General features: G+C 42.9%; 1 long non-coding RNA gene across 1 annotated transcript; it reads right to left on the reverse strand.

Moving 5' to 3' along the window:
• Positions 1 to 5713: 5713 nt before the first annotated feature.
• On the reverse strand, positions 5714 to 7217 carry LOC118943819. The gene is made up of 3 exons (XR_005039096.1): positions 6722 to 7217; positions 6362 to 6407; positions 5714 to 5908 (listed from the first exon to the last, which is right to left on the reverse strand). It is a non-coding gene; the product is annotated as an uncharacterized LOC118943819 (long non-coding RNA).
• Between the last annotated feature and the right edge of the window lie 1099 nt (positions 7218 to 8316).

Below are 8316 nucleotides of genomic sequence, written 5' to 3' on the forward strand. Positions count from 1 at the left end.
TCCATAAAGGCCAGATTTGTGCAATATACGACTGATTGTTGTCCTATGGACAGAGTCTCCCACCTCGGCTGTAAATCTCTGCAGTTCATCCAGAGTGATCATGGGCCTCTTGGCTGCATCTCTGATCAGTCTTCTCCTTGTATGAGCTGAAAGTTTAGAGGGACGGCCAGGTCTTGGTAGATTTGCAGTGGTCTGATACTCCTTCCATTTCAATATTATCGCTTACACAGTGCTCCTTGGGATGTTTAAAGCTTGGGAAATCTTTTTGTATCCAAATCCGGCTTTAAACTTCTTCACAACAGTATTCTTCATGATGCTCTCTGCGCTTTTAACGGACCTCTGAGACTATCACAGTGCAGGTGCATTTATACGGAGACTTGATTACACACAGGTGGATTGTATTTATCATCATTAGTCATTTAGGTCAACATTGGATCATTCAGAGATCCTCACTGAACTTCTGGAGAGAGTTTGCTGCACTGAAAGGGGCTGAATATTTTTTTGAATATAATTTTGCACGCCCAATTTTTCAGTTTTTGATTGTTAAAAAAGTTTGAAATATCCAATAAATGTCGTTCCACTTCATGATTGTGTCCCACTTGTTGTTGATTCTTCACAAAAAAATACAGTTTTATATCTTTATGTTTGAAGCCTGAAATGTGGCAAAAGGTCGCAAAGTTCAAGGGGGCTGAATACTTTCGCAAGGCACTGTAAGCGACAGTTCAGCATTAGGGCAATGTCTGATAAACATGACTGTGAGCTCACGAGATGGGTCTTCAACACTTTTTCCTGTCTCTTTAGACAATCTTCAGCAACCTCCATAGCCCTGTTCAGTCTGAGCCAATAATCAAATGGTTGTTCATCAGTCAGAGGTAATGTGGCATAAAAGTCAGCAAGGGGCATGCTTGAAAAAACAGTGTCACTAAAATGTGTATATATATTTTTTTTATAAATCTCACATCAAAATCTAACCTATATCTAGTACACTGGTAAAACTCACCCTACTTATATCAGATATACATTAGAATTGCAATTAAACAAGTACCACAAAAGTTATCGTTTATCTGTGAAGAGCCTCAGCCAGAGAAATCATCAATTTCGATAAAATGTTCAAGTGGCGCCCTCTTGTGGCGAAATGCGATATCGCCAGAAACTGCACCAGCAACGTCTTATCTGATTCTTCAACAGCAACCACGGCGAAGTTCTGAGATGGAAATCCAGCTAAGGATGATCCAACCCAGAAGAAAGGTCACGGCACCACTGTAACAGTACTCTTCTTGCATTGTGTACAATTAGTCATCGACGGAACTCCAACATGTAGCACCAGTCATGTAGCCTTATTCTGTTAGGAACCGCACAAATTTGCACGTCATGCAATGCACGTCTCACCATCCAACTCTGCACTCACGCACGCTGGTTTGGTGCTTGTTCACTGGGACTAGTTACCAAAATAATACAATTACAATATACAATATAATATCTTTAACAATGTACCTGTTAGGAACGACACAAAATTACACGTCACGCAATGCACGTCTCACCATCCAACTCTGCACTCACACACTGTACAAAATATATGACCCCCCCCCCCCCCCCACCAGACACAGTAAGTTGCTAGCTAGTACTGGCGGGAATTCTCTACAACAAAATGCACAACAAATATTCTCCAAAAACCGCTTCATCTTATGTGTGATGTTCCAATAACATTTACAAACAATTTGATATAAATTGTACATTTAAATCATCACTTGAGAGTATAAAAATCACTTTTGATGTACAGTGATTTGTACAGTGATTTGCAACCAACAACTTACCGCTGGTTTGGTGCTTGTTAACTGGGACGATTCTAACTGGAACATCCCCCCTCGTAAGCAAGCGTAAACCAGCCAATAAGATGCCATGTTGAGTAGGTGAAGGCAAGACGAAACTAAAACCAAAAACCCATTGGCTTAACAATAAAGTGGCAAGGTGAATCACCAATATAACCCTGTTACATAAGCTACAAATGGACGCATCTGGAAATAAGTACAAAGCAATTCGGAATGCGTGCCTCTTCGCCTGGGGTGAGTAGCCTATAATAACAGGCTGCTACAGACACCAGACAATGTTGCACCTGTCATAGATTCGAAAACTGTCCAAAGATAGGCTAAAGATGACAAATATTCGGTGTTTCAGGCTTCCTGAAACGAACGTAGCATTATGTGCCATGGCCAATTTGACAGCACCCAGATCAGTGCAATTATTAAAGCACTCTGTCCCCTACTTCTATTGTCCCGAATGCAATTGACAGGTGGGCAATAGCTGTTGCGTCAATCCATAATGTTTATGAATGACAGGTGGGCAATAGCTGTTGCGTCAATCCATAATGTTTATGAATGACAGGTGGGCAATAGCTGTTGCTTCAATCATAATGTTTATGAATATTGTTGTATGAGATAATAATATATAATGCACTTTCCATGACCCCTGGGCAGATTGTTTAGGCCCTACACAGAGCCATATTTATTGACCCCTGGGCACATTCTTTAGGCCCTACACAGAGCCATATTTATTGACCCCTGGGCACATTCTTTAGTGCCTACACAGAGCCATATTATTGACCCCACTGGGCACATTCTTTAGGCCCTATACAGAGCCATATTTATTGACACCTGGGCACATTCTTTAGGCCCTACACAGAGCCATATTTATTGACCCCTGGGCACATTCTTTAGTGCCTGCACAGAGCCATATTTATTGACCCCTGGGCACATTCTTTAGTGCCTACACAGAGCCATATTATTGACCCCACTGGGCACATTCTTTAGGCCCTACACAGAGCCATATTATTGACCCCACTGGGCACATTCTTTAGGCCCTACACAGAGCCATATTTATTGACCCCTGGGCACATTCTTTAGTGCCTACACAGAGCCATATTATTGACCCCACTGGGCACATTCTTTAGGCCCTACACAGAGCCATATTATTGACTCCCTTAGGAACTTGTATTCACAGAATATGACAGGTAGGCCTATTCAATAATGGCACAGCAGTTTTCCCATTAGTACAGAGCACATTTGCATATTCACATTTGAATTTCAGGCCAAGCTCTATCACTGACAGCCACATTTTCTTTCATGCAATACCAAAATGCCAGGTTGTTGTGAAGTACATTACTGAGTACTGTAGTTGTCCACGCCACGGTGGAACCTGCTCTTTGCAAGGCTCCTGTCACCTCTCTGTGAGGAATTAGTGACACGATAGCACAGGGCTGCCTGGCAGACAGCTGCCCTCCTTCCTGCAGCTGCATTCCAATGGACAGCAGGTATGCTGGTGCGAGATTAATGCAATATTGCACATGGATAAAGGAAAGGGCAAGGAGACCTTATCCACTACCACACCACATGTGAATATCATCCTATGGTGATGGATTTTTATGAACTTCCTGTTTTTCTAGAAAACATCGACCAAACTGACCTATGTTTCTGATACTGTACCACAACAAATACTGTTTTGTACAGAACGACTGAGAACCAGATTGCTGTCCAGTCCTATGTTAATCTACAGACAGACGGAGAACCATGGGGCCAGTCCAGTCCTATGTTATTCTACAGACAGACGGAGAACCATGGGGCCAGTCCAGTCCTATGTTATTCTACAGACAGACGGAGAACCATGGGGCCAGTCCAGTCCTATGTTATTCTACAGACAGACGGAGAACCATGGGGCCAGTCCAGTCCTATGTTATTCTACAGACAGACGGAGAACCATGGGGCCAGTCCAGTCCTATGTTATTCTACAGACAGACGGAGAACCATGGGGCCAGTCCAGTCCTATGTTATTCTACAGACAGAAGGAGAACCATGGGGCCAGTCCAGTCCTATGTTATTCTACAGACAGAAGGAGAACCATGGGGCCAGTCCAGTTCTATGTTATTCTACAGACAGAAGGAGAACCATGGGGCCAGTCCAGTTCTATGTTATTCTACAGACAGACGGAGAACCATGGGGCCAGTCCAGTTCTATGTTATTCTACAGACAGACGGAGAACCATGGGGCCAGTCCAGTCCTATGTTATTCTACAGACAGAAGGAGAACCATGGGGCCAGTCCAGTTCTATGTTATTCTACAGACAGAAGGAGAACCATGGGGCCAGTCCAGTTCTATGTTATTCTACAGACAGAAGGAGAACCATGGGGCCAGTCCAGTCCTATGTTATTCTACAGACAGAAGGAGAACCATGGGGCCAGTCCAGTCCTATGTTATTCTACAGACAGACGGAGAACCATGGGGCCAGTCCAGTCCTATGTTATTCTACAGACAGACGGAGAACCATGGGGCCAGTCCAGTTCTATGTTATTCTACAGACAGACGGAGAACCATGGGGCCAGTCCAGTCCTATGTTATTCTACAGACAGACGGAGAACCATGGGGCCAGTCCAGTTCTATGTTATTCTACAGACAGAAGGAGAACCATGGGGCCAGTCCAGTCCTATGTTATTCTACAGACAGACGGAGAACCATGGGGCCAGTCCAGTTCTATGTTATTCTACAGACAGAAGGAGAACCATGGGGCCAGTCCAGTTCTATGTTATTCTACAGACAGAAGGAGAACCATGGGGCCAGTCCAGTTCTATGTTATTCTACAGACAGACGGAGAACCATGGGGCCAGTCCAGTTCTATGTTATTCTACAGACAGAAGGAGAACCATGGGGCCAGTCCAGTCCTATGTTATTCTACAGACAGACGGAGAACCATGGGGCCAGTCCAGTCCTATGTTATTCTACAGACAGACGGAGAACCATGGGGCCAGTCCAGTTCTATGTTATTCTACAGACAGACGGAGAACCATGGGGCCAGTCCAGTCCTATGTTATTCTACAGACAGACGGAGAACCATGGGGCCAGTCCAGTCCTTTGTGTTTTTCTGTTTTACCTGTAATCTGTTACTTTTGTGTTGAATAGGATTACAGAAACACTTCAGAAACAAAATGGATCAGCCAAGGTTCCCCCATCTCGGCTCAGGTAAGTTAGTATAAACATCATCAAGAGTGTATTTATGACTATCCACCTTGATTTGGTCTTATGTAGCAACATTTGAAATTGTGTTTTTTACATTGGATAAAAGCAGAAACACAGAGCTACAAAATGGTATATCATACACTGCATTTTTGGAACATTGGGAAACTAATTCTGCTTTGAAAGTTGATACACTTTTGAGAAAATGGCCTTTGAATGTTTTGGTACCTACTGGAAAGCTCTCCTTTGTCTACACCCATTCAGCATTGTTTACACCCTCTTAAGCCAGCCCCACCCATCTCTGTAAGGATTCACATGAGGTCATGTGCTAAACAGTGAGTAGTGTAGTAAAGATTAAGACTAAAAGTAGTAACCTACAATAAGGAAAAATTCAAGGTAAATAGTGTCCAATAAATGATTTTCTAAGTATTAGATGACGCTTACCCAAACACACTTGTCTAAATTGATGGGTCATGTGAAAGAAAAGCTATAACCCCTAGCCACGTCTAGCTAAGTGGATGGGTCTCTATAGAAGGTGTAAACGGTACAGCGAAATGATTACTTGTATAGTAGCAATATCAGAAATACTGTCAATATAAATAAAACAATATAGAGTATGTACAAGAACAATATCAAGAACGTTATCAGTGATAGATTAGGTAGTTCTATGTACACAATCAGGGGTAAAGTGGCTGAGCAGCAGGATAAAAAAATAGTAGAAAATCTAACTTTATTTGCCACATGCGCCAAATACAACAAGTGTTGACTTTACAGTGAAATGCTTACTTACAAGCCCTTAACTCTGAATAAAGAATCATTCTTACTGGTCAACCCCCTCCAGCTTCTCACAGAAGACAGTAGCACCGTCACGACGTCCCCACACAGGGACTGTGTTGTGGGAGACACATCTAAAAACATACAGGCCAACAACCATTACCGAGACATTTCACTCAGTAGAACAAATGCAACTTATAACATACCTTATATATAGTCTACCTACGTGCAATTTCAAGCTTGGAGTTTCAACTTTTGGGACTATTCCTTTTGTTCCATTTTCCAGCCCAAACTAAATCAAATGCAGCTCAAATGTTTGGCAAAATGTATTTGACACAGGTCTGACATAGAACAGTTAAGCCAGCATCGACACTGCATTGTTCCCTACTACTGTCTCTCCTCTCCCACTGTTGGAATTGGACTCTGGAGGTGTGAATCACCCAGCCTTGCAGTAAGATATTTGTGATGTCTAACACCCTGTGCTCATTGCCTCATAAAAGGGACATTATAATCCCTGCGGGGGTATATTCCCCCTGGCATGCGAAGAGCGGTGAAGGCTATTCCTATATAACAGGGCTATAAAGTACCTCTGAGCTGGTGTGTGGGCACTGGTGGGTCCTCACCATCCACTCCCTGCAGGACACACATTATAGATTTTCAGACACTGCACGTCGCTTCATATATGATTATACATTCAATGCATTCCCCTGCATATTCACTGTGATCTTGTTAGTGATTATTGTAATCACAGCTGCACTAGTCAGCCAAAATGTACTCAACACAGTATTTCTACTCTATGGATGCATTTAATGAGGTGATTACAAGATCTCATATAAGTCCCCCCCCCCCCCCCCCCCCCCCCTCCCAGACAATCCCATATGATTTGCTGTTTATCTGTTCTGAGTGGTGAGAATGTGAGAGGTCAAAAGGTGCCTGAGGTAGCTGACCTGTCTGTGCCAGAGCTGAGGGTGGCCCTCACGGCCGTGTTGAAGCTGCGCTGGTGACAGATACACACCTGGAGGACAGCAGGACAGGATACACACACACGTTGCAACAGAGCAGGGGTTTACTGTAACACCCAATGACGATACACAAAGGTAAAGCCTCTTTTATGGCAAAGCTGGCTGGACAGAAGAAAGTCTGACATCAGGAGTGAATGAAAATATCATCTTTAAAACAGCTATGTGTGATACATCAACCAAAAATCTGAATTGAAGCATAAATAAGATGCCAAGCCCTGAATAGTCAGTCAGACATAATTGCATTACCGTCACCTTACACTTTTCATTACCTCCCACTCTATATAAATCAGCGTATCAATCTAGATGACATCCCAGTGGCTAATTGAATTATGACAGCCTCTGAAAGCTTGTCTCTGGGTTCTATGGAGGATGATGCACACAAAGCCCAGTCAAAGAAGCATGACCGGAACATTCTCTTAACCCTCCCCCTTAGTACTGGTATAATGAAAGTCACCATTCAGAGAGGTTATCAGGCAGGTGAGATCGAACAGAGTGGAGAAGTGTTCTATCTCATCTTTCACACCATATCTGCTGGATCCAATCTAAAATAAGTCTCCCAGTCGCTCTGGTAATTAACATGCAGATTAAAATGTGTAAGGCAACTGCTATTATTAACGTTACTGTTCTGTTAACAAAGAGTCAGGCTCGTCCATTTATAATCCATCCTGAGCAGTGATTCATGATATGAATCAGCTACGACTAAAAGCAGATTTTAATAGCTTGGTTGGTCCGATTATGAGATGACCACCCAGACCGAAGACTGTATAAATTAAAGGAGAACCAAACCAGTTCAGCAGGGCTCCAGGGACAAAGGTCAGAAGTCAACTTCAGTTCCTCAAATGAGCTTCCAAATATCAACTCTGTAGTTCTCAAAATAGAAATGAAAGGGTTCTCTTTGGGGTACTGCATCATGAAGTACAGTCATAGTCAACATCACATCTCAAGGAGTGGGAAAGTGATGATCCCAAAGAGATGCACCTGTTAGTACTGTGAATGACAAATACTGTAACCTGATCCCAGACCAGTAGATCTGATAATAATTAGCAAATTCTCCATCTCTCCCCCTGCCTGGTGCTGACGTAGTGGAAAGACCACTTCAGACATGACGTCATGTCAGTGACCTTGAATGAGGAGTTTCCATGGTGACCAGACCAACGAGATTAAATGAGGAAAGAGCACCTTGTTTGAGCTGGTTTTTAAATGTTACAGGGAGGAATTAGTTAAGTACTTTCAGTCGTTCTGTACCGACACTCTGGGTCACTGGCTGAAGGGCTCTCTCTGTACCAGGGATGAAGAAGAGAGGTGACACAGCAGGATAGAGCAGGATAGGAAGTAGCATCCATCCACTGAATACAACATTCATGCATTTCTGCCATACACGTTTTATCACTGGAATTAAATCATAAAATAACCACGATAATATAATTTTTACATGTAAAAATGTTGACGTTGTAATTTGTTAGAAAATAGGTATAAATTATATGGATGTTAACATGCAGGGATACAGAGGGTAATCTCCA

Source organism: Oncorhynchus mykiss, chromosome 23 (assembly GCF_013265735.2).
Source record: "Oncorhynchus mykiss isolate Arlee chromosome 23, USDA_OmykA_1.1, whole genome shotgun sequence".
In the NCBI taxonomy this organism is placed as follows: domain Eukaryota; kingdom Metazoa; phylum Chordata; class Actinopteri; order Salmoniformes; family Salmonidae; genus Oncorhynchus; species Oncorhynchus mykiss.